Genomic DNA, 24,067 nt, shown 5'->3' on the forward strand with positions numbered 1-24,067 from the left:
TTTACATTCCAATGTTGGAGGAATGTACACAGTAAATGACAGCACCCTTGGGAGCAGTGATATATCTTGATGTGTCTGTCCATATCATCCTGCAAGAGGTATTGAAAGGAAATGGAGATGTGCGGTAGCCTTGTCTTCATCAGTCATGGTGTTGTGTACAAACCATAGGATGACGTGTTACAGCTGGACAAACCCTTGGTTAGGTCACGTTTCGAGCCGTGGGTGCAGTTCTGTTTGCTACATCACAGAAAGGACGTGGGGACTGTGGAAAGGGCGCAGAAAAGATTTCCCAATGTGCTGTCTGGATTAGTATAGGGAAAGTTGGATAACACTTGGATTGTTTTTTTTTAATTTTATTTATAAACACAGAGCAAAATAAACCCTTTGAGCTACACTGCCCAGCAAACCCTGGTAACCCAATTTAACCCTAATCTATTCACAAGATAGTTTACAACCACGAGTTAGCCTTCCCGCTACATTGTTGGACAGTGGGGAAAAAAGAGGAGGATCTGAATAAAACTGACGCAATCCACAGGAAGAACATACAGAGACTCTTTAAAGAAGGTGCTGGGGCTGAATTCTGACTCCGATGCCCCGAGCTGTAACAGCATCATGCAAATCCCTACATGGTCATGGCGCCCCAGAGTGCAGTCTCACCTGACACCAGTGTCAGCAGAGGTATCGTGGGCCGAATGGGCTGTTCCTAATCCTGTTTGCAGCTATAAGTAGTAGAGAGAACATGACATTTTATTGATGGGGAACAGAATACAAATGTCGGGAGCTTATGCTTCCCTTATAGAAACATTGAAACATAGACAACCTACAGCACAATACAGGACCTTCGGTGCACAATGCTGTGCCACACATGTACTTTAGAAATTACTTAGCGTTACCCAAGCCCTCTGGTTTTCTGAGCTCCCTGAACCTATCCAAAAGTCTCTTAAAAGACATTATTGTAAACTCCCCCCAACACCGTCACGGGCAGCCCATTCCATGCACTCACCACTCTCTGCATAAAAAAACTTACCCCCGACATCTCCTCTGTACCTACTTCCAGGCACCTTAAAACTGTGCCCTCTCGTGCTAGCCATTTCAGCCCTGGCAAACAGCCTCTGACTATTCACATGATCAATGTCTCTCATCATCTTATACACCATAAAAAGGGTGGGGGAGCCCATTTATATATTATTCAGGGAAGAATCTCAATGTGTTGGAATCAGTTCAGGGAATGTTCACTGGACCAATACTGGTAGTGAGCTGGTTGTCTGATGAGGAAAGTCTGGGCTTGTGTTTTCTGTTCGTACTGTCTCCATGTGCTTATACGACCAGAAGATACAGGGGCAGAAGTAGGCCATTGAGTCTGCTCTGCCATTCGATCATGGGCTGATCCAATTCTTCCAGTCATCTCCACTCCCCTGCCTTCTCCTCATACCCTTTTATGCCCTAGTTAATCAAGAACCTATCTATCTCTGCTTTAAATGCACCCAAAGACTTAGCCTCCACAGCTGCTCGTGGCACCAGATTCCGCAGCTTTACCACCCTCTGACTAAAGTAATTTCTCCGCATGTCCGGTCTTAATGGACAATCCTGAAGTCATGCGTCTTGTCCTGGACCTCACCTACCATGGGAAATAAGTTTTCCATATCTAATCTGTTCAGGCCTTTTAACATTAAGAATGTTTCTATGAGATCCCCATTCATTCTCCTGAACTCCAAGGGATACAGCCGAAGAGCTGCCAGATGTTCCTCATATGGTAAACCTTTCATTCCTGGAATCATTCTCATGAATATTTTCTAAACCCTCTCCAATGTCAGTATATTCTTTCTAAAATAAGGAGCCCAGAACTGCGCACAAGACTCCAAGTGTGGACTAACGAGTGCCTTATAGAGCATCAACATCACACCCCTGCTCTAATATTCTATACATCTAGAAATGAGTGAAAAAATTGCATTTGCCTTCTTCACCACTGACTGAACCTGGAGGTTAACCTTTTGGGTATCCTGCACAACGCATCGCAAGTCTCTTTGCATCTCTGCATTTTGAATCATCTCCCCATCTAAATAATAGTCTTCTCATTTATTTATTTTACCAAAGCGCATGACTATACACTTTGCAAATTGTATTTCATTTGCCGCTTCTTTGTCCATTCCCCTAAACTATCTAAGTCTCTCTGTAGGCTCTCTGTTTCCTCAACACTACATGCTTCTCCACCTATCTCTGTAGCATCAGCAAATGTTGCCACAAATACATTAATCCCACAGTCCAAATAATTGACATACCTCATAAAAAGCAGCGGTCCCAACATCGACCTCTGTGAACTCCACTGGTAACTGGCAGCCAGCCAGAAAACGATCCCTTTGTTCCCACTCTCTGTTTTATGCCGATAAGCCAGTGCTCCACCCATTGGCAACTAGAACCAGGGACCAGTATTTCATGATTTGAGCAAAAGATCAGAAGATTCTTTTCTGAATCTTAATGCACCCTCAGACATTGGAATTGATTAACTGACAGGTTTTTTGGATAATATCCTTGTATGCTTTTAAGGGAAAGAGAGGGGGATAGTTTATAAGGAGGGGGTGAAATGTTCCTGTGGGCAGACAGGAACATGGAGTTTAATGTTGAAACAGGACAGTCGTGACCTTATTAAATGACAGAGCAGGTGGGAGTTGCTGAGTGGGGACCCCTGCTCCTCATTTGGATGTGGGTGTGAGCCTGTGGTGTGCTGACCAGGACTGTACACAGAGATCCAGCCGTGACCCCACTTGTGTCTATACAATTCCAGCAGAGCTCCCTCCCCTGCCATTCTGTATCTTCAGCCAACAAAAGCAAGCCTCTCATCCACCTTTTAAACCCATCGAATGCTCCGTCCTTCTAACCTGAGGAATCATTCCACATGCTCTCCCTCTGACCCTCTATTCTTCTCCATATTCCACAATGTACCGTCTGTCTCCTGGCCTTTTTGGGCTCCCCATCTGCATTACCTCACCTCACGGATTAAATTCCACCTGCCTATCTGTCCAGTCCACTGATACCTTCCTGTAGTCCTCAGCTTTCCCCCGCACTCTCACCCACATGGCCAACTACACTGGACAACAAATATTTTGCTTCCTGATTACTTTTAGGTACGTATATCTTATGGATTTGGACTGCTGATATTGAAAATCACTATGCAATGTCCCTATCACACACCATCTCTTTGAAATTGCCTATATTTTTATATTTCAATTCATAATCCAAGTCAGATTATTTGATGCCAAGATTAAGGGAGGCATTTGTGCTGGTCCACAAATCAAGCAGGCCAGCAATAACAGGCAATTCAAAGAACTTCTATTGGGACCAGAGAAAATCGCATGGAATGCATTCAAGGAAGTTGTTGAAAATGTTCAATATTTTCCCAGGGACCAGGGAAATATTGACCAGCTGTGTTTCACTGTAACTGTCGTACTGGAAATGTGTGTCTGGGTCCTGGGCTCAGTGTGGGACTGAATGTCTCTGCTGTCTGAGACTGTGGAACAAATGAGCTGTCAGTATCTCTGTGCTCAGTAACACACCTTGTGTGTGAGAGATGGAGCCACTGTTCTATTCATTGAGCCTTGCCAAGAGGGAACATTGGCGAACATTGAAGTCTTTCCTGCAGGTAGGAGAAGGAAAGTGAAAGAGGTAAAAGGCAGACACGGTGTGAAGCGACTGGTGCAGCCAGTGCCAGTGTGTGAGGCCACTCACAAGCTGCAGCTCTCAGCTTCTTCTGAGCAGCAGATGGAGGAGGCTCCAAACCAAGGAAGAGACGGACAAACCCCACCACTTCCCGGTATGGATCCGGGAGAGGAACAGAGGGATGGACACAACTTTCATTTCCCATGGGATTCACCACTCGGAGCACTCACTGTCCAGCAACAACAGACATTGGGAAGTGGGCTAATGGGAAACCGTCTTCCCATGGTCAGGGGAGAGGAAGCAGCAATTATAGTCAGCAGCAACTTCTTCCCACTCCGCCACACTCGCCGTGGCCCAATCCCAGCGCAGGAATTAATTCTCACTCCACATTCAAGCTACAGGACCTAGGCCTCTGCAACTGGATCCATGACTTCCTAACCGGAATACCACAATCTGTGCGGATTGGAATAACATTTCCACCTCACTGACAATTAACATTGACACTCCACAGAGCTGTGTCCTTATCTCACTGCTCCACTGTCTCTACACCCAGAACTGTGTGACTAGGCATCGCTCAAACAGCATTTATAGATTTGCTGATGATACAACCACTGTTTGCAGAATTTCAGATGGTGACAATAAATCATAAATTAGGGTGAACTACCAGTTAGTGGAGTGTTGCTGCAGCAACAATCTTGCACTCAACGTCAGCAAGATCAAAACGCTGCTTGTGGACTTCAGGAAAGGTGAGATGAAGGAACACAAACCAATCCTCATCAAGGAATCAGAAGTGGAGAGAGTGGACAATTGCAAGTTCCTGGGTGTCAGCATCTCTGAGGATCTAACCCGGATGCAACATATGATGCAGTTATGAAGAAGGCAAGACAGCGGCTATATTTCATTAGGAGTTGGAGGAGATTTGGTTTGTCAAATACACTAAATAAACTTCCAGAAACGTAGAGTGGAGATCATTCTGACTGGCTGCATCTCCATCTGGTATGGGGGGGGGGGCGGGCTTCTGAACGAGATCAAATTAAATAGCAAAAACTTGTAAAACTGGTCAACTCTACCATGGGTCCAGGCTCAGTAGTACACAACATCTTCAAGGAGCGGTGCCTCAGGAAGGCACCGATCATCATTGAGGATCGCCACCACCCAGAACGTGCCCTTTTCACACTGTTACCATCAGGAAGGAGGGAGAGAATGCTGAAGGCACACACTCGGTGATTCAGGAACAGTTTCTTCCCCTCTGACACCCAAATTCTGAATTCTCAATGGGCATTGAACCCAAGAGCACTACCTAACTACTTTTGCTTTTAATTTATGTTTTAATTCTTGTTTAACTACATATTTTAACTTAAATATTGAATACTTAATGTAACTCAGTTTTTTCTCTATATTTATTTATCATGGATGTCATTGTACTGCTGCTGTAAAGTTAACAAATGTCACGACGTATGCTGGTAATATTAAATCTGATTCTGATTAAGTTGCTAATTGAGTCTGCCTCATCCTCTCCAGCAACAACCTCCATTGCCCTCACTCCAGAATCGATACCATTCGCTCAGCAACACACGCACAATTCTGGAGGAACTCAGCAGGCCGGGCAGCATTAATGTAAAAGAGTACATCTTTGGCATCTTAAGCCAAGATCCTATGCTTATGAGTAAAAATAAAACACATATACTGATTTAGAATAGTCCAAACACCATTCTCCCATTGTTGATAATGCTGTTTGTCCAAGACCTTCCCACATAGGAACTATTACAACCCCTTTTCCACAGAGCCCCATCATCAGCATAGAAAGCCAAACTGAACTCAGGCCCAAGACCATTAAAAAGTAGAATTAACTATCAGATTAAACAATATTAAACTGATAACATTATACTGGGGAGGGAGGAACATTATCTTCTGCAAACTCTGATGACCCACCCTCACTGAAAATGATTCCCCTAAAAAATGATACCCATTTGCAAAACCAACGCCAACACCAAGCTTAATGAGTGTAATAAAAATCCTCTCCCTCCATTGCATGTCATAAAACGATTTCAATGTCCAAAAACACTGCAACTACCGATTCTTTCAGTGTAAAAGGATTCCCAGTAGTACAAGGGCGTCATAGATCTCCCTTTGCGAAACCCACATCGGTAGTGACGAAGTAATTCTCTCTTATCCAAAACAATCATCAGCCTAATTACTATCATTTTCACCATTATTTTACACAACGAGGAAGTGAGACAACAGGCCTGTAGAAACTGGACAGCATCGGATCTCACCCAGGTTTTACAACAGGCTTCACCACAGACCTTTTCCAGTCTCCTGGGAACATTCTTTGCTTCCAGATCTTCTTATAAAACTCAAACAACTTCTTTTAGACTGCCTCAGGCAGATACTGGAGTACAGTATATGATAGTTTCCCATATCCTGTCCTGGTCTATAGTACATGCCTTACTGGTGGCAAATTTCCATTCAGCCAATGTAAAGTCATCATCCATGGCAATCTCAAATGCCTCTTGTTTCTCACAAATCTCCCCACTGTCCACCAAGAGGCTCTCTCTTCTCTTAAAACACTCATCCCCTATATTGTCTAGACTATGTGTGTTTGCAAACGTGTTTCTCAAACACTTTGCCTTTTCGTTGTCCTTTGCATCAAATGTCCGTTCTCCACTAATACTGGAATCTAGTTATAACCTCTGACACCATTCATTTTCTTCAGCATTCTCCACACCACCGTCAGAGGATCATGGGACGGGAAGCCTTGGGAGAAAGAAAGAGGGAGGGGGATTCCCAGAGGATAGGCAAGGAGTATAGTGAGAGGGACAGAAGGAGAAAAAGAGAAAAAGATATAATAATAATAATAATAATAATAATAATAATAATAATAATAATAATAATAATAATAATAATAAATAAATAAATAAATAAATAAATAAATAAATAAATAACGGATGGGCGGCCCCATGATCCTCTCATATCCCTTTTGCCAGTCAACTGTCCAGCTCTTGGCTTCATCCCTCCCCCTCCTGTCTTCTCCTATAATTTTGGGTCTCCCCCTCCCCCTGCCACTTTCAAACCTCTTACTATCTCTTCTTTCAGTTAGTCCTGACAAACGGGCTCAGCCCGAAAGGTCGACTGTACCTCTTCCTTTACATGCTGCCTGACCTGCTGCGTTCAGCAGTAATTTATTATGTGGGTTGTATAACTCCGGTCTGTTGGGGATGGCGACATTAATTTACCGGAATAAAACTTGCAGCAGAGTGAGGAATGATCCGACAGAAAGCAGCTCGGGGACTGGTCGAATCACATGGAACTATGGGAGACGCCTCACTACTCGGATGCTTTGCCACGTCATTGAGCGATGGTGGTATAGTGGTGAGCATAGCTGCCTTCCAAGCAGTTGACCCGGGTTCGATTCCCGGCCATCGCAGATTGTACAGTTTTAGACTACATAACATATAAACCTTTGACATAGACACGATCCACGCAGAACTCTAAGGGCCATCACGCTAATTCACGCTGTGAGTGTAAATTGATTCATTAATTATCATTCACTGGTCATGAATCAGAGTTGGAATTAACATCCCTCGAGAGTTTCTCGTTAAATCCTGTTCTGACTCTATTCCAGATTCTACAAGAATGGACACTTCACAGGAAGGATCGGCAGGATTTGTAAAGTGTTGCCTGATTAAAGTGTTTGAGCTTGTTTGCCTTCATTGGAATATCAGAGCCTGAGAGGAAACTTGACCGAATTATCAGAATCAGAATCCTTTATTATCGCCAAGTATGTGACACATACAGGGAATTTGATGCCGGTTTCCCTGAGCTCTCGCTGTACAGAATCAAAAAGCAAACAAAACAATAGTGTAAATAACCTTGAACTATATACAATGAGGTACTGTGTACCAGAGTATGTACAGGTGGACTTCGTTTATAATAGACTAAAATTCAAGTGTTCATAAGACTGATGGCAGACGGAAAGAAACTGTTCCTGTACCTACGGGTCCTGGCATACAGTGATCTAAAGCGCCTACCAGAAGGAAGGAGTTGGAACAGGTGATGTCCAGGGTGTGGTGGGTCTACAGTGATGCTGTTTGCTCGCTTCCTGACTCGATGAGAGACATAGACTGGGCAGATAGTCAGAATTGGTTTCCCAGGGTAGGGGTTTGAAATTCCAGCGGGAATGAATTTAAGGTAGGAGAGAGTTTAAAGATATGCGGGTCACGGTTTCAGACAGAGTGGGGTGGGTGCTTGGAACGGGCTGTCAGGTTCAGAGACGGAAGATATACAATGTGTTTAGATAGGCATATGAATATGTTAGTGTAGAGCGACATCGATAGAGGCACAAAGAGAAAATCTACAGATGATGGAAATCCAAGCAACACAGAAAATGTTGGAGGAACTCAGCAGGCCAGGCAGCATCTGTGGGAAAAATACAGTCGACGTTTCGGGCCGAGTCCCTTCATCCGGACTGGAGCAAAAACCGATGAGGAGTCAGAGTTAGACGGTGAGGGGAGGAAGAAACACGAGGTGATATTTGAAACCGGTGGGGGTGGGGAGGTGGCTGGTAAATTAAAGACCTGAAACTTTGGTTGGTGAAAGAGACACTGGGCTGGAGAATAGGGAAGGAGAGGAGGCCATGGAAGAAAGAAAAGGGGGAGGAACACCAGAGGGAGGTGATGGGCAGGTAACAGATAAGGTCAGAGAGAGAAAAGAGAATGGGGCTTCGTGAAGGAGGGTGCATTACCGGAAGTTTGAGAAATCGATGTTCATGCCATCAGGTTGGAAGCTACCCAGATGGAATATAATGTTTTGGTCTTCCACCCTGAGTGTGGCTTCATCGCGACAATACTGGAGGCCATGGGCTGCCATGTCGGAATTGGAATGGGAAGTGGAATTAAAATGGGTGGCCACTGGGAGATCGCTCTTGTTCTGGTGGAGGGAGTGTAGGTGCTCGGCGATGTAGTCTCCTAATCCGTATCGGGTCTCACCGATATACATGAGGCTACACCAGGAGCACTGGATACAGTAGATGACCCTAAAAGACTCACAGCTGAAGTGTCGCCTTACCTGGAAGGATTGCTTGGGGCCCTGAATGGTACTGAGGGAGGATGTGTAGGGACAGGTGTAACACTTGTTTCACTTGCAAGGATAAGTGCCAGGAGAGAGATCAGTGGGAGGGACGGACACACATGGGATTCACATGGGATCCCTGCAGAGAGCAGAACGTAGAGGGGGGAGAGAAAGATGTGTTTGGTGGTGGGATCCCGCCGGAGATGGCGGGAATTACAGAGAATTGTGTGCTGGAGGCGGAGGCTGGGGTGGGTGAGGTAGGTGAGGACAAGACAAACCCTCTCCCTGGGGGAGGGAGCGAGGATGCGGTGGGGGCAGACGTGAGCAAAATGGAAGAGATTCTGTTGAGAGCTGCTGTCATGGTGGAGGAACGGAAGCCCCTTTCTTTGAAAAAAGACGAATTTCTCCTTTGCTGTTGAATGAAAGGACTTATCCTGAAGGCAGATGCAGCGGAGACGGAGGAATTGAGAGAAGGGGCGGGCATTTTTACATGTAATGGGGTGCGAAGCGGTATAGTCCAGGTAGCTGAGAGAGTCTGTGTGGTTATAATAGACATCAGTAGACAAGCTGTCTTCAGAGATAGAGACAGAGAGATGGAGAAAACGGAGGGAACTGTCGGATATGGGACAGGTAAACTTTTGGGCAGGGTGGAAGTTGCAGGCAAAGCTGATGAAGTGGACGAGTTCCACATGGGTGCAGAAAGAGGTAGCAATGCCGTCATTTACATAGTGTAGGGAAAGTTAGGGAGCGACACCAGTGTAGGCTGGGAACATAGACTGTTCCACGTAGCCGACACACAGGCAGGCACAGCTGGGACCCATGCAGGTGTCCATGGCTCATCTTGTGTTGAAAGGAAGTGGGAGGACAAGTTCCGCCAGACGGAGATGAATGGTGGTGGAGGAGAGCTGGTTGGGTCTGGTTTCCTGATGGAAGCGGAGAGATTTGAGACCTTCCTGGTGCGGGGGTGGGTGGTTTGCTGGACGTGTATAGGGATTGGACATCCATAATGAAAATAAAAAGATCGAGGACCTATATGGGATGAAAACAATTAAACTCCAACTGAATGATCCAAAATTAAATCAAAACCACGACATTAGACCCGGCAAGTCCGTTAGTTCCAAGGATGTCGCTCGAGGAAATATACACTTATGGTCAAAGAGAATGGTGAAGGAGTATGTAACTTACACACTCCTGACAAAAATATACCATGCGCCCCGGATACTGTACTCTCTCTTTCCCCTTCTTCTATCCGGCTGAAGGTGCAGGACAGCACGTACTACAGGCTCGTGGACTCCGCCGTTATGTCCATTGGATGGTGCCCGAGTCGATAAGATGGAGTCTTGACCTCACAATCTACCCGTTATGATGCGGCACCTGATTGTTTACCCGCACTGTGCTGTCTCTGTCGCAGTTACATTTCATTCTGCATTCTGTTATTGCTTAACATTGTTCTTTCTCAATACGCTGTGTAATGATTTGATCTCTAGGAATAGTGTGAAAGAGAAGCTTTCAGAAAATATTTTAATTCCCACTGAAGTTAATGCGGCAGTCGCAGGGTCTCCGGACAGCACAGCGTTACCCAGCTGGCAATAAAACGCGCCGCAAAAACTGCCGGGTTACCTCCGTCCCTGGGTGGGCTCGGACCACCAACCTTTCGGTTAACAGCCGAACGCGCTGACCGATTGCGCCACAGAGACAAACTGGAAAAGGAGACTATGAATGGTCTATTCCGGGGTTGGAAGATGGTGACTAACAATCGATCAACACACATCAAAGTTGCTGGTGAACGCAGCAGGCCAGGCAGCATCTCTAGGAAGAGGTACAGTCGACGTTTCAGTCCCAGACCCTTCGTCAGGACTAACTGACGAAGAGTGGTAAGAGATTTGAAAGTGGGAGGGGGAGGGGGAGATCCAAAATGATAGGAGAAGACAGGAGGGGGAGGGATGGAGCCAAGAGCTGGACAGGTGATAGGCAAAAGGGATACGAGAGGATCATGGGACAGAATGTCCGGGGAGAAAGACGGGGGGGGGGAGGGGAACCAGAGGATGGGCAAGGGGTATAGTCAGAGGGATAGAGGGAGAAAAGCAAGAGTGAGAGAAAGAATGTGTGTGTAAAAATAAATGACGGATGGGGTACAAGGGGGAGGTGGGGCATTAGCGAAAGTTAGAGAAGTCGATGTTCATGCCATCAGGTTGGAGGCTACCCAGACGGAATATAAGGTGTTGTTCCTCCAACCTGAGTGTGGCTTCATCTTTACAGTAGAGGAGGCCGTGGATAGACATATCAGAATGGGAATGGGACGTGGAATTAAAATGTGTGGTCACTGGGAGATCCTGCTTTCTCTGGCGGACAGACCGTAGGTGTTCAGCAAAGCGGACTCCCAGTCTGTGTTGGGTCTCGCCAATATATAGAAGGCCACATCGGGAGCACCGGACGCAGTATATTACCCCAGCCGACTCACAGGTGAAGTGTCTCCTCACCCGGAAGGACTGTTTGGGGCCCTGAATGGTGTTAAGGGAGGAAGTGTAAGGGCATGTGTAGCACTTGTTCCGCTTACAAGGAGGGAGATCAGTGGGGAGGGATGGTGGGGACGAATGGACAAGGGAGTCGCGTAGGGAGCGATCCCTGCGGAAAGCAGAAAGAGGTGGGAAGGGAAAGATGTGCTTAGTGGTGGAATACCGTTGGAGGTGGCGGAAGTTACGGAGAATAATATGTTGGACCCGGAGGCTGGTGGGGTGGTAGGTGAGGACCAGGGGAACCCTATTCCTAGTGGGGTGGCGGGAGGATGGAGTGAGAATCTCCCCCTCCCCCTCCCACTTTCAAATCTCTTACCACTCTTCCTTCAGTTAGTCCTGACGAAGGGTCTCGGCCTGAAACGTCGACTGTACCTCTTCCTAGATATGATGCCTGGCCTGCTGCGTTCACCAGCAACTTTGATCTGTGTTGCTTGAATTTCCAGCATCTGCAGAATTCCTGTTGTTGCGTTTTTAAGACTAACAATCGATGTTGTGAGGCGGCTTTTCACATATCACAATCACAACATTGGAATTAAACTTGAACTTCCACCAACGGCAGCTGACACCGCGGCTTACCCGGAATCCCAAAGGCTGTAATAAAAGGATAGTAAACGTCTTCTATTCGCCAGATGACTGGATACACCATTTCAGTGAGAATCTGTGATTTCTCTTGTTCCTGAATTCACAGCTCCGTTAGACACGCTGAGCTGATGCATTAAAAACGACCTCGATTCAAACAGAGTCTCAATCTCCAGCGATACGGTCAAACACTTCACTAATTGTCTTAGTGACGAGCACGTGAACAAACACTTTAATTAAACACCATTGCCTCTGATGTAAACATTGGACGATTGAAGACCAACACATCACAATTCTTGGGCATTACTTCAGCAGAGTCTTTGGTGGCAATGAGGCCGGTAGATTTAATTTTAAACTCTACATTTGTCACGGAAGAGCTACTTTTTACAGATTTCATTGTTTATTGTTTGATCATTATTGCGCTACAAATGGAGACCAGCGCCCCTGAACGACCCATATCTCGTGTCCCTCAGTGCTGTCCTTCAGTCCTGCAACTCCCTCCTGGTCGCACACACAAACAGTCTGGCAACACAGATACGAAGAAAAATACAACAGAGAAAACAAGGTCGGGATAGAAAGCGTCAAATAACGACGTTCTTGATGTACAAACACGAGAAAATGTGCAGATGCTGCAAATACAAGGCAATACCCAGACAGTCCGCTGAGTTCTTCCAGCACTTTGTCTGTGATATTGCTGATATAACAGATTTTATGAGCATCTCAAATCTCACAAAGGTCAAAGGAAATTGTCTTGAGCCGGAGGGCGGTGAGTCTGTGGAATTCTTTGCTGTCGACGGCGATGGAGTCCGAGTCACTTGGTATGCCTAACGCGGAGGGTGGTAGTTACTTGCTCAGTAAGGAAGTCAAAGACTGTGGAGAGAAGGCGTGAGAATGGAGTCGATGAGGATAATAATTCAGCCAAGATGGAATGGGCAGACTGACTCTGCTGCCTTCTCTTACGGTCTTATGACCGTATCCCAACAGCGCCTGGGTTCAGGTGTACAGAATTGTTCGCACTTCTGTTGTTTATGTTTCCTCAACGTCGTATTTATTGTTCTGTGTTTATCAGTCTGCATTTCACGGGTGGTGTAGAAAACTGCACAAAACACAGCGTGATATAATCATTTGCAGGTTGACTGTGTGGTTAAGAAGACATACGATTGTATTTAACTTCATCAACCGTGGGATTGAGTTCAGGAGCCGACAGGTAATGTTACAGCTATATAGGACCCTGATCAGACCCCACTTGGAGTACTGTGATCAGTTCTGGTCACCTCACTACAGGAAGGATATGGAAAGTATAGAAAGGGTGCAGAGGAGATTTACAGGGATGTTGCCTGGATTGCCGAGCGTGCTTTATGAGAATAAAAGCATAGAGACATAGAAAACCTACAGCACAATACAGGCCGTTCGATCCACAAACCTGTGCCGAACATGTCCCTACCTTAGAAATGACTAGGTTTACCTATAGCCCACTATTTTTCTAAGCTTCATGTACCTATCCAAAAGTCTCTTAAAAGACCCTGTCGTATCCGCCTCCACCACCTTTGGCGGCAGCCCATTGCACGCACTCACCAATCTCTGAGTAAAAACCTTACCGCTTCATCTCCTCTGTACCTACACCCCAGCACCTTAAACCTGTGTCCTCTTGTGGCAACCATTTCAGCCCTAGGAAAATACCTCTGACTATCCACATTATCAATGTCTCTCATCACCTTATCCACCTCTATCAGGTCACCTCTCATCCTCCGTCGCTCCAAGGTAAAAAGGCCGAGTTCATTAAACCTATTCTCATAAGACATGATCCCCAAGACATGCTTTGAGGGTCCGATGGAGTCAGACCCCAAGATCCTTTTGATCCTCCACACTGCCAAGAGTCTTACCATTAATACTATATTCTTCCATCATATTTAACCTATCAAAATGAACCACTTCACACTTATAACTTACAGATTGAGTGAACTCGACCTTTTCTCCTTGGAGCGACGGGGGATGAGAGGTAACCTGATAGAGGTGTATAAGATGATAAGAGGCATTGATCGTGTGGATAGTCAGAGGTTTTTTTCCCAGGGTTGAAATGGCTCACACCGTTTTCAGGTGTTTGGAAGTAGGTACAGATGAGAAGTCAGGAGTAAGTTTTCTTTACGCAGAGTGTGGTAAGTGCGTGGAATTGGCTGCCGGCGACGGTGGTGGAGCCTGATGCATTAGGGTATTTTAATAGGCTCTTGGAGAGGTACATGGTGCTTAGAAAATAGAGGACTATGGATCACCCGAGGTAATTTCAAAAGTAAGTCCATGTTCGGCACAGCATTATGGGCCGAATGACCTGTATTGTGCTGCAGGCTTTCTATGTTTCAATGTTTCTATATATAGAAAGTTAACAGAACTGTTAGAGCGGGCATCGGAAGCTGGAAATAGGAGGTAGTAATAGAGGACAAATAAATGGCGGGCGAAATTATTAGGCATTATGCGTCCGTCTGTTATGTTGAGGATACAAGCAGTATGCCAGAAATTCGAGAGGGGTAAGGGATGTAAGTGAGTGTAGTTGCTATTATTAAGGAGAAGGTGTCTGGAAGCTGACAGACCGCAAGGTCACCTGACCAGATGGACTGCACCGCGGGTTTCTGAAAGGAGATTACGAGATCGTGGAAGAGTTAATGGTGATCTTTCAGGAATCACGGGCTTCTGAAATGGTTCAGAGAAATAGAAAATTGTTAATCTGATTTTGTTCTTCTCGACAGAAGGGAAGCAAAATACAGAACACTACAGGCCGGTTATCAGGGCTGTTATGGTTGGGAAAATGCTGGAGTCCATGAGGTTTCTGGGTGCGTGGAGACACCTGTTCAAATAGGCCGGCCTACATGGTTTCTTTCAGGGGAAATCTTGCTTGATTAATCTGCTGGAATTAATTCGGGAAATAACAGGCAAGATGGACAAAGGAGCATCAGTGGATGTTGTTTACTTGGATTTTAAAAGGCATTTGTCAAGGGCCGCAGATAAAGTAGCTAAACAATATTAGAGCCTACGGCATTACAGGAAAGATCCGAGCATCTGCTGCCAACATGGACTGGACTGCTTTCCTATTGAGCCGTACTTCTTCAGAATTGGACCCGACTCCCGATCTTGTGGCTCTGTGATTATGCAAAGGAATAGGATTATTCCAGAGAGTATCGGCCAAGATTCATTAGGCTCTCCTGACCGGACAAACCTTATGATCCTCTGCCCCATCCCCTCGGTCGTTAAAGATATCTTTCCTGAGGCAGGCAGGAGAGCGGGTTTGTTTGAGTCTACCTTCCTCAGACGGCGATAGAAGCCACAGGAGGAAAGAGTCTACTTCGGGTTAATTCAGCTGCAGCTCAGCCGCTGTCCATTGATATTTATGCCGAAGAACTGCCAGGAAACAAAGAGAAAGAACGCGGAAGAGACACGGTGGAAGAATGATTCCGGGAATGAGAGGGTTAACATATGAGCAGCGTTTATCCGCTCTTGGACTGTATTCCTTGGAGTTTAGAAGAATGAGGGGAGACCTCATAGAAACATTTCGAATGTTGAAAAGTATGGACAGAGTGGATGTGGCAAAGTTGTTTCCCATGATGGGGGAGTCTAGTACTAGAGGGCATGACATAAGGATTGAAGGGCGCCCATTCAGAACAGAAATGCGAAGATTTTTTTTTATGTCAGAGGGTGGTGAATCTATGGAACTTGTTGCCATGGGCAGCAGTGGAGGCCAAGTCATTGGGCGTATTTAAGGCAGAGATTGATAGGTATCTGAGTAGCCAGGGCATCAAAGGTTATGGTGAGAAAGCAGGGGAGTGGGACTAAATGGAGGAATGGATCAGCTCATGATAAAATGGCGGAGCAGACCCGATGGGCCGAATGGCTGACTTCTGCTCCTTTGCCTTATGCTCTTATGGTTTTATGAACAGAATGTGTGACAGCAGGGCCACTGAAACTAGGTTCAGTAAATAATGTGAAACACATTCATTGCTGATATGTCGGGAACGAGGTCTCCGAATGCGTCGGAGGACAGACAGCACAGAGATAATATCAGGAGGGGGCAGGGTTATAGCAAATACGAGATGAAAAGCAGAGAGAAAGGAGCGAAATAAATCAACAAAGAACAATTAATAAAGGAAACCCTCTATTGGAGCTTAGAAAAATAGAGGGCAATGGGTAACCGTAGGTAATTATTAAGATAACGACATGTTCGGCACAGCATTGTGGGCCGAAGGGCCTGTATTGTGCTGTAGGTTTTCTGTGTCTCTATGAAACGATGTGACGTCAGCAAAGAATCGACAAATGAAAATGAAGAGAAGAATGAGCAACGTCCACAACGGAGCAGCGCGTCACCACGTTCAGACAACAGCAGAGAGGCGCAGCGGCAGCGTGCTGGGCCCATGGGCGTCCATTCGGCCGATGGATTGACGATTGTTTTCATGGAGAGCTCTGGAGGTGACGGAGGTCATATCAAATTAACCCGGGCCTATCAGGATAGTAGAAAACTGTCCTGACGTGTGTAAACTTAGAGAGCATCACATGGAGAACGTTATGCGGATGTTTTTGGAAACTGGAACCCATGCCTGAGTGACTGGTGAGGCAGGTACACTCACAACATTAGAGAATTGTCTGGGCGACCACCTGAATCATCAAGACACTGAAGAGAATAGCTAGTAAGCGAGCTCTTTTCTGGTGTGATTGGTAGTTGATTGTCAACGCGGACATTGTGGGCCGAAAGGCTTGTTTTAGGGTCGCATGATTCTGTGAATCTATATTACATTTGTGTATCACAATAAAGAGTTTTATTTACTCTAGTAATGAGGGAGGGGGCTGAGAGAGATCCCATTGTGTATAAATAGACAGAGTGGATGGTGAGTAGACTGACACCACTCAGTGTGAACACATCATCCGACATGTTTTGATGTGTCCTAGTTGGCTGTGGCAATCTGAGTTGGAGTGCGAGCAGGAAGCTGCACGGATCAGTTCACTGTGAAAATGCAAGGGACAGCACTTCAGTCCTTGATCCACTGGCCACCCCAAGGTGAATAATAATTTTACACTCACCCATCGATTTAAGTAACTTCGGGAATTCGTACGCGGATTGTCAGGGTTGAACCACTCGGACGCTAGAAGTGTATGACTGTGGTTCGAGCTGTTTTCTGAACGTGGTCACTGTGATTCCTCACTCTGGTGCAGTTCCTGTTATGTCCGGTTGAGGTCGCCATCCTCCGACAGACCGGAGATACACAACACCCAGTGTTTCAATGAAGTGGGAGTGATTGGTTCAGAATTCGATTCGCTACATATCGTTTCCCGCCTGTCGCATTAAAAAAGCAGAAATATAAATATATAACTGTGATTAAAAATGTTGATTCCAACAACACGGATTTGGGCTCGAATGAGAGCAGTTCCTTTCGCTAATCCTTGAACACAACAGGTGACTGAATCGCTGGAGCAAACTGAGACACTGCTGTGGGAGGGACACGAGTGAAAGGCTCCAGTATTACAGCTGAGAAACATCAAGGTAATTCTGTTCACCCTCCTGTACTCTTAAATGTGCATGACATGAGCTATTAACTGCAATTCCTCGTTAGTATAGTGGTTAGTATCCCCGCCTGTCACGCAGGAGACGGGGTTCAATTCCCCGACGGGGAGAGATGAATTTTACTACATTATTCAACGGGAATATTGAATTCAAAAGACAAATAAAAGCGGACAAAGAATTTGTGTTTGCGCTATCCAGTTCATTGGGCATTGGGAAGGATGGAATTGCTCGGGCTGCTGTGATCCTTCCGAGAAGAAAGTGGTGTTATTGTCAACCTCTTTCCTCAAGAATCCCCTGAGAATCTATATCTCAGCACCGTTCTTTGTTACTTGTTCGTTGTTACACTGAGTCCATCATTCCGGGCATATTAATCCGGGGCTTTTGTTGTCGACTATGAATTCCCGCATGGTCCCACCACAGTAGTAAGGTAACTAACTAATATCAGTCCAGACGAAGTGTGCCGGTCGGAAACGTCGACTGTTTACTCTTTTCCATCGATTTGCTTGGTCTGCTGAGTTCCTTCAGCATTTTGTGTGTGTTACTTGGATTTCCAGCATCTGCAGATTTCTCTTGTGTGTGACCAATATTAAGTGTCACCCTGGAACACATCGATTGCATCCTCATCTTGTTTTGGTGTGCAAAATGGCTCCAGTCCCCTGCTATGCAAAGGGAAACTCTGCTCTTCAAAGACCTTTCTTCCCTGGGTTGACTGCACACTATCTGTGAACTATCCTTGCCAAGGCGCTACATTAACTTGACTTGCTGTAACATCCACAGTCCCCACTTCCCTTTGCGTCCTGTAAAGGACCACATGAATTGTGGATGCAGCTGAATTGCACAGAAAATTCGAGTCTCCCCAGTGATCCTGTCATCGTCTGTCTGCAGAGTAGGATTGCTGAACGATAGGAGGCAGCTGTCCTTCGGGTCCTCTCTCCACAGAGTGCTCTCAGTAATAAACTTAAACAAGTTTCAACACCAGCAAGAATATAAACCACTTGCCCACTGTGCACTGGAGTTGCACAAACTTCCTGGCAGAGAATGAGGCTAATCAGAAGGGTTCCAAAGGTGATGATAGAGTCGTATGTAACTCCTGCCCAAACTTCTTCACTTTAACAGCTTCTAACAGGATCTGCACGGATAAAATCGACGATGTTTTGCATTATTTCAGTCCAATAATGACACAAGTTCCTCCCCTCTCGGCCAACAGGAAGTTTAATGCTGTTCAGATTTGAAAGGCCATGATGCAGCTTGCTGCCACTTTGTTAGAAATGTCTTTGATGACCAGACTTGTATCATGCAGCACTACAGCAGTGTTGTTAGCCGATCACTGCAACACTGGGGTCATTGAATTTTTTGAGGATGTAACTAGTAGACTGGATAGGGGAGAACCAGTGGATGTGGTATATTTGGATTTTCAAAAGGCTTTTGACAAGGTCCCACACAGGAGATTAGTGTGCAAACTTAAAGCACACGGTGTTGGGGGTATGGTATTGATGTGGATAGAGAATTGGTTAGCAGACAGGAAGCAAAGAGTGGGAATAAACGGGACCTTTTCAGAATGGCAGGCAGTGACTAGTGGGGTACTGCAAGGCTCAGTGCTGGGACCCCAGTTGTTTACAATTTATATTAATGACTTGGATGAGGGAATTAAATGCAGCATCTCCAAGTTTGCGGATGACACGAAGCTGGGCGGCAGTGTTAGCTGTGAGGAGGATGCTAAGAGGATGCAGGGCGACTTGGATAGATTGGGTGAGTGGGCAAATTCATGGCAGATGCAATTTAATGTGGATAAATGTGAAGTTATCCACTTTGATGGCAAAAATAGGAAATCAGATTATTATCTGAATGGCGGCCGATTAGGAAAAGGGGAGGTGGAACGAGACCTGGGTGTCATTATACACCAGTCATTGAAAGTGGACATGCAGGTACAGCAGGTGGTGCAAAAGGCGAATGGTATGCTGGCATTTATAGCAAGAGGATTCGAGTACAGGAGCAGGGAGGTACTACTGCAGTTGTACAAGGCCTTGGTGAGACCACACCTGGAGTATTGTGTGCAGTTTTGGTCCCCTAATCTGAGGAAAGACATCCTTGCCATAGAGGGAGTACAAAGAAGGTTGACCAGATTGATTCCTGGGATGGCAGGACTTTCATATGAAAAAGACTAGATGAACTAGGCTTGTACTCGTTGGAATTTAGAAGATTGAGGGAGGATCTGATTGAAACGTAAAAAATCCTTAAGGGATTGGACAGGCTAGATGCAGGAAGATTGTTCCCGATGTTGGGGAAGTCCAGAACGAGGGGTCACGGTTTGAGGATAAAGGCGAAGCCTTTTAGGACTGAGATTAGGAAAAACATCTTCACACAGATAGTGGTGAATCTGTGGAATTCTCTGCCACAGGAAACAGTTGAGGCCAGTTCATTGGCTGTATTTAAGAGGGAGTTAGATATGGCCCTTGTGGCTAGGGGGATCAGAGGGTATGGAGGGAAGGCTGGTGCAGGGTTCTGAGTTGGATGATCAGCCATGATCATAATAAATGGCGGTGCCGGCTTGAAGGGCCGAATGGCCTACTCCTGCACCTATTTTCTGTGTTTTCTATGTTTTCATGATCTTGTCTGGTAGGTCCCCAGAACAGGAACACTAGAATCCAGTTACACTCATCAGTCTCCTTCATGCTTCAATGCTGGCAGGTGTTAGTATTTTCTACTACAGACTCCAAATATCAATAAGTATTTGACAGCTTCTGTTCAGGCCAAAGGCTCAATTTAAAGACAAAGAGCATACTCCTGGCAAACAGCAGTGAGCCTGCCATCCAATATTGTAAGTGCCATTAACAGAAGTTACAGGATTACTGGTGACATGGACATTGCACGTACTGTTACCTAAATCTGATCCTATTACCCCGTAGTTGCAGTAACAGACTTCACCCTCATCCTCATGAAGCAGCTTCAGAGCTGAGGATTTATGCAGTCCATGATGAGAAGTTTACTGCCATCGTTGAAAGCAGTTCCATTGGCAAGTGTGATTTCTCTGGGCAGTGCGGTCCAGTGCTCCCTTCACAGCTCTAATCTTCTTATCAAAGTGGTAAACAGAAACAAACTCAGTACAATTGAGGGGTAGAGACTGCACTGTTAACCCACCTTCCGAATGTCTGGGCCCCCTACAGCACACTCAACAACTCGACCAACATGCATTCATAACTAAGGGTCATGTTGTTTTAGTGGAACATGAGCTGTGCTGCCTCGCCTGTGACATGAAGCACACAAACCACATACCCACTAACATTTCTCCCAGTGTCGGATCAGGAGAAGAAGCTATCAATGCCAAACATTGACATACCAGCTTACATCTGGTGCTATCTTACAATGGGCAGAATTACAATTGTACAGATTCTACAGTACAGATTGGGAAAGGATAAATTAAAGTAAGCTTCATAGTCTGTGGTGGTGATGGCGATAGAGGCTGAAACTGACTGTTATCAAAGTTGCCTTGGCGCTGAGGGTATCTTTGAGTTCGGTGGCCACGCTGTCTCCATCTTTTACCCCTACTGTGTCCACCGCCAACATCCCCATGTTTGTTAAAGTGAATCAAAGAAATGCAAAATCCATACAGTTAGAATAGCTTTTTCTAAACAATGCTATACGCTTTTCAAAACAAAAATAATACCAGTCACAAGTGGGTGACAAGTCAAAAGCATGTAAGGCAGGTAATGTTGAAAGTAAGAGTTAAACTGTAAACAGAAGTTAATCTAGTAATGATCAAAAGCAATGTGGTTACTGTTATTTTATTAAATATAAAACAGAATACAAGTTAAAATAACGTTCAAATTAATAAATAATTAATCAAATTAATTAATAAAATAATGGGCAACTGTCACAATATTTTTATACAATGGTCAATATTAATGAGACAGTGGTAGAACAGTCCAGGGAGTCTCCAGTCCTCACACAAATATTATCCATTCCCTTAACAGTTTGAATCTTCCAGTAATCTTTCCCCTTCAGCCCGTAGAATGATTGTATTTCTTACTTTAATGGCGAAAAGATGTATTTTACAACATTGGAAGGAGATTAATGCCCCAACTACGTTTTTTTTTGTTTTCTCAAACGATACTATCTTTAGATTGGGAAAAAGTCAGAAGTAATCTTTATGATACTTCAGTAGAATTTGAACAGATCTGGAGATCTTTTATTCAACATTTTCATTTAATGTAACTTTTTTTCTCTCTTTGATAATATTTACATTTCCTTCTTGGTTTTTAACGGTTATTAATGGAGGTCGGGTTTGAGGACGTGATTGTTTAAGTTGTTTAAGTCTACTTGATACCTAGTTAGCCTATTGCTTTGCTTTGCTTTTTAGGTTAGTTGCACGGTGTTTTTTTTGGGGGGGGGTCTTTTTTTGGGGGTTTTCTTCTCTTTATTGATATATATGGAAAATTAGTATACTACTATATTACCTCATTATTTTATAACTAAAATGCACTGTTTGTATTGTTTTTTATGCATTAATATCTCCTGTAAATTTATATCGCAACAATGTATTAGTTTATATATGTTGTACCTTTTGTGTACTAATTCAATAAAAAAAGATTTAAAAAGAAAGAAAGAAACAGTTTGAATCACTTGATTTCATCTGGAATTATTGTAAACCACTCAGAATTTTACTTACCTCTTTTCACCTCAGACAAGTAACAGTCTGCATTTTATTTAACCTGGGCTAATTTACTCATCATTTACAATAACATTCATTACGATGGAGTAAATCCGTGAACTTCTGAAATATTTTGCTTGTCTACTTTATAAATTCATTAACGTGCGCATCTGCTTTTTGTGCAATACTGTCTATCATATGTCACTGTGGAGTGTGAAGGAAACACTTCAATATAACACACCATTTTAGTTCAGAGTGCATAAAAGTCTCCATATTGCTCATTCTGCCATCGTGCTAGTGAGAGGTTTACACCTGCCTCGTCGAGTACTCAGGAGACACGACTGGGGTGGGCTTTGTTGTAACCGTACCTGTGAGAGGCAGGGGTACAGCAGGTTCCTACTACTTCCTACTCAGACATTGGTACGAGTTGTGTCTTGTTACACACTGAGGTAGACCCGATTACATTTTCCTGTTCTTTCTGAGGCTTTTTTCTCTAACTTTATTTCATCTTCTTTGCTCTTACTGTGAGAAGCAACCAATTATTTTTGCATTTCGCTCCAGGTGAACACCACAGGGCAGCTGAAAGTTTCCTCACACCTTTCTCCTTATATCTGTACTTCTGCAAGCGCTCCCTTCTTCCATTCCACCCACTGCTCAACACACTTCATTCTGTCTGCTCCATGTGTGAACACACAGGCCACCGGAGTTCTCTTAGATGTCCAGGACAGTGACCCTCACGTGACCATTCAGACACATAATCAGGGCACTCACTCATACTTCAGAATTCCCTTTCTTTCGTGCATCATGGGGTCAAATCCACCCCAAGGCATATGCATCATGACCAACGGGATTCCATACCGGAGGTGGCAAATCCTACAAAGGGTAGTGGATTCGGCCCGGTATATCACGGGTGAAACCCTCACAACCACTGAGCACATCTACATGAATCATTGCCGTAGGAAAGCAGCGTCCATCGTCAAAGATCCTCACCACCCAGGCAATGCTCTTTTCTCACTGCTGCCATCAGGTAGAAGGTACAGGTACCTCAGGACTCGCCCCACCAGGTTCAAGAACAGTTACTACCCCTCAACCATCAGTGTCCTGAACAAAAGGGGATAAATACACTTATTTAAGAGCTCTGTTATATTGTTATGTCATACTCGTTATTTATTGTAATTTATCTTTCTTCGTTTGCACAGTTTGCTTACAGTTTATCGTTCCTCATATTTACAATTTACAGTTATTGTTCTGTAGATTTTGTTAAGAATGCCCACAGAAAAGGACTCTCAGGGTTGTAGAAACATAGAAAACCTACAGCACAATGCCGGCCCTTCGGCCCACAAAGTTGTGCCGAACATGTCCTTTCCTTAGAACTACCTTGGCTTATCCATCCAGGAGTCTCTTTAAAAACCCTGTCGTTTCCGCCTGCACCACGGCCGCCGGCAGCCCATTCCACGCACTCACCACTCTCTGCGTAAAAAACTTACCCCTGACATCTCCTCTGTACCTACCTCCAAGTAGGTTGTACAGTATCTGGTTTCACGTATGTACTGTCAGAATAAATTGTACTTTGAACTATATGGTGACATATAAATACTATAATAACAACTTGCCTGGGTTTAACTTTTGACTTTGACAATATTTTTTCGTGACGCTCTTTTTTCACGGAGTGTTCAGTGATCCAGTTACAACGTGTTTTGCCGAAAATTACAAAAGATTATCCACACAAAAATATACAGTATACAAACATTAACTATTTCTAAGACCGTGAAGAGTCAAATTAAAATATGAATATTACTGTCTATAACACACTCGATTTCTGTGGGGGTGGGGACACCGATGCCGGAAATCTCCCACTGTCCCCATTCTATTTACAATGTTCGCAAGTTCCCCAGCGGATCCAGTGATTGACAGCTCCCGCTGCCCCTCCGGCACGTGACACAATATGAATACGACAATGGCGAGCTGACGTCACAGAGGGCCCTCCTTCACCGACATCGTTTCCTGGGAAACGGCCCGGTCCGGGACTGGGCGGTAAATCCGGGATGGACAGGACGG

At 44.9% G+C, this 24,067-nt stretch overlaps 1 protein-coding gene and 1 non-coding gene across 2 annotated transcripts in view; one reads left to right on the forward strand and one right to left on the reverse strand.

Moving 5' to 3' along the window:
• Positions 1 to 24,067, reverse strand: part of LOC140189013 (uncharacterized) — a 1,003,756-nt gene that overhangs the window by 841,136 nt on the left and 138,553 nt on the right. The gene's annotated exons all lie outside the window — the stretch shown is intronic.
• trnag-ucc (transfer RNA glycine (anticodon UCC)) lies at positions 7,010 to 7,081 on the forward strand. Its single transcript has one exon. It is a non-coding gene; the product is annotated as a tRNA-Gly (tRNA).

Source organism: Mobula birostris, chromosome 28 (assembly GCF_030028105.1).
Source record: "Mobula birostris isolate sMobBir1 chromosome 28, sMobBir1.hap1, whole genome shotgun sequence".
Lineage (NCBI taxonomy): Eukaryota > Metazoa > Chordata > Chondrichthyes > Myliobatiformes > Myliobatidae > Mobula > Mobula birostris.